Source organism: Eublepharis macularius, chromosome 12 (genome assembly GCF_028583425.1).
Source record: "Eublepharis macularius isolate TG4126 chromosome 12, MPM_Emac_v1.0, whole genome shotgun sequence".
Lineage (NCBI taxonomy): Eukaryota > Metazoa > Chordata > Lepidosauria > Squamata > Eublepharidae > Eublepharis > Eublepharis macularius.
Window position 1 is genome coordinate 71,681,701 of NC_072801.1, and position 3,042 is coordinate 71,684,742.

General features: G+C 45.5%; 1 pseudogene; it reads left to right on the forward strand.

Annotated features, from left to right (window-relative positions):
* The first annotated feature begins 1,802 nt into the window (after positions 1-1,802).
* On the forward strand, positions 1,803-2,766 carry LOC129339785 (olfactory receptor 10G4-like; annotated as a pseudogene).
* The last annotated feature ends 276 nt before the right edge of the window (positions 2,767-3,042 follow it).

Below are 3,042 nucleotides of genomic sequence, written 5' to 3' on the forward strand. Positions count from 1 at the left end.
AGGCTTCCCTCCATCAACCACTAAGGGAGGATAAGATTCAATAGCACCTTAAAAACTAACTAGGAGCCAAGCTACAAGTGACGCCTGACACAGGTTGGACACTTGTCAGCTTCTCTCAAGTTTTGATGGGAAATGCAGGTGTCCTGGTCTTGCAGCTTGGCTCCCCATTTAATTGAAGTTTAGAGAGTGGCAGTCTATAGGAGGGAGAACATGCGGTTGGGAGGGGATTGCAGGCATTGGGCTTTTGCCAGGCGCCCCCCCCTTCCCCTCTGCTGGGTGTATGTGTGTGGGTTTCTGTAAACTTCAATTAAATGGAGAGCCAAGCTGTAAGACCAGGATGCCTACATTTCCCATCAAAACTTGAGGGAAGCTGGCAAGTGTCCAACCTGTGTCAGGCGTCACTTGTAGCTTGGTTCAGGATATGAGCTTTTGAGAGTCAGAGCTCCCTTTGTCAAATGATGAAGGATAGTTTCAGGTGGGTAGCCATGTTGCTCTGCAGTAGAAAAGCAATATTCACGTTCAGTAGCACCTGAAAGACCAACAGGATTTTCAGGGTATAAGCTTTTGAGACTCAAAGCTCCCTTTGTCAGATACCAGTGCTTTGACTCTCAGAAGTTTGTCCTGGAAATCTAATTGGTCTTTAAGGTGCTATTGGACTCAAAGCTAGACAGAGGATAGAACAACCAACCAAAATTCCTTCCTAACAGCCCCTACCTTTCCCCTGCTTTTATTCAGGCAGTAACTCAGCAACTGTATTAACTGCTCTGGAAAGGTCAAAGAAAAACCAGGAAAGGCTGTGCTTTTAGGTTTAGCATTGGTACTGGAAACAGACTGCACCAATTGAATGAAAATGTGGACGGAGGAAAAGAATGGAAAAAATGGGGAGTGAGGAGGGTCAGTGGGGTGACAGAGACTGTGATGGAGAAAGCTCTTTCATAATGAACTACTAGAAATGAGATAGGTGAGCTAGGAGTGGATTTTTAAGGAGAAAGACTATTCTCTGATTTAGGGAGAAAAACTATTCTCCCTGTTGGTCTGCAGGAGAACAGCAGGATTTGAGTCCAGTGGCGCCTTAGAGACCAAAAGGATTTTCAAGCTTTCAAGAGTCAAGAGCTCCCTTCTTCAGATATTCTCTATTTGTGCAACATGTTAGTAAAGGAAGGATGAAGACAATGTTTATTTTCTAGTCCCTTTTTAAAGTGTGTGTGTGTGGGGGGGGGAGGTTATATCATTCTGCACTGTGGAAAAGATACACTGTACATCCTCAGAAACATTTTCTTTCATTGCTAGAGTCAGTCCTGGAAATGAAGAAAGATTCCAGGCATTCCCTCTGGCAAACCCAGTACAGAGGAAACCATGAACAGGGCACCATTTTCGTTGTGGTCTGAGAAAGCCTTAGATGCCACTTCTGTTTATTCTTAGCCGGATGTAAAAAATCAGGAGCCCTGGGTTAGGAATGCCCTTCACAATGGGGCATTTTAAAGTTTTTAATATAACCACATGCCCTGACCTGGATAGCCCTGGTGAGCCTGATCTCGTCAGATCTCAGCAGCTAAGCAGGGTCGGCTTTTGTTAGTAACTGGATGGGAGACCTCCAACAAAGACCAGGGTTGCAGAGGCAGGTAATGGCAAACCACCTCTGTTAGTCTCTTGCCATGAAAACCCCACCAGGGGTCACCATAAGTCAGCTATGATTTGGGGGCACTCTCCATCACAATATAACCACACACATAAAATATTCTAATTTCCTCCACTTATATTATTCTAATCATTTTTCTTTTGTAGGGGTCAGTAGTGCATCAATGGAATGTGCAAACCAATCTCTTTTCAATGAGTTTATCCTCTTGGGCATTCCCTACCCTCTGGGATTTCATGCTCAGTTTCTCCTCTTCTTCCTGATCCTCTATCTGCTGACCCTCCTTGGGAACATCTTGGTTCTCTTGGCTGTAGCATCTGAACCTCAGCTGCATACGCCCATGTATTGGTTCCTCTGTCATTTGTCAGTCTTGGGCATTGCAATGTCCACTGTGATCATGCCCAAGATGATTGCTGGATTTTTGGAAGGTGGTCGAGTCATCTCCTTTGGAAGTTGCAAGACACAGCTCTTCTTCTACCATTTCCTGGGCTCCACGGAGTGTTTCTTGTATACGGTGATGGCCTATGACCGCTTCCTGGCCATCTGCAGACCTCTCCATTATCATACCTTCATGGAGAGCGTGCCTCTGCCTCTCGTTGGGCACATGGTTTTGTGGCTGTGTGCATTCAGCGCTAGAAACAGCACTCACTTTCCATTTACCCTACAGCACGAAGAACAAAATCAACTATATCTTCTGTGACATACCTGCCATATTGAAGCTGGCCTGCACAGACACAAAGTTCAATGAGATGTTTACATTTGTAGATGTTGGTTTGGTGGCCATGATTTGTATCTTCTTGATGCTGATGTCATATATTTACATCATCTCTGCCATCCTGAGGATCCGCTCAACCAAAGGGCGCCGTAGGGCATTCTCCACCTGTGTTGCCCACATCATTATGGTCATGACCTGCTATGTGCCTCTGGCTTTCAATTACATGAGACCGGGAGCTCAAGATCTTCTGAGTGAGGTGGTAGCTGTCTTCTACACCACAATGATACCATTCCTAAACCCAGTCATATATACACTAAGGAACAAGGAAATGAAGGATGCTATGCTTAAGATTAGGGAGAAGAAACCAGAGTGGGGTGGATCCAGCCATTCTCCAAGAACACTTCCTTCTGCCTGAGAAGGCTTCCTCCAACACAAGTGGCTCCTTCTCCAATTAAAGAGCAACAAGTTGGAGGAGGTTCCCTTGGCTGGGAGAAGGCTTCAGTCTTTGCTTGGTGGAGTAATAGGATAGGGGTAGGATCCACCCAAGTGTTCCTGGCCAAAAGCTATTAAAAGAGAGCAGTGTACACCAGGCCCTGGAAACTTACTTAGAGGAATCCATAGCTGGGCCTCTTAACAGAGTAATATTGATTGCAAAGAAAACATGATGGGTAGTTAGTGCTTGTGTGCTGGC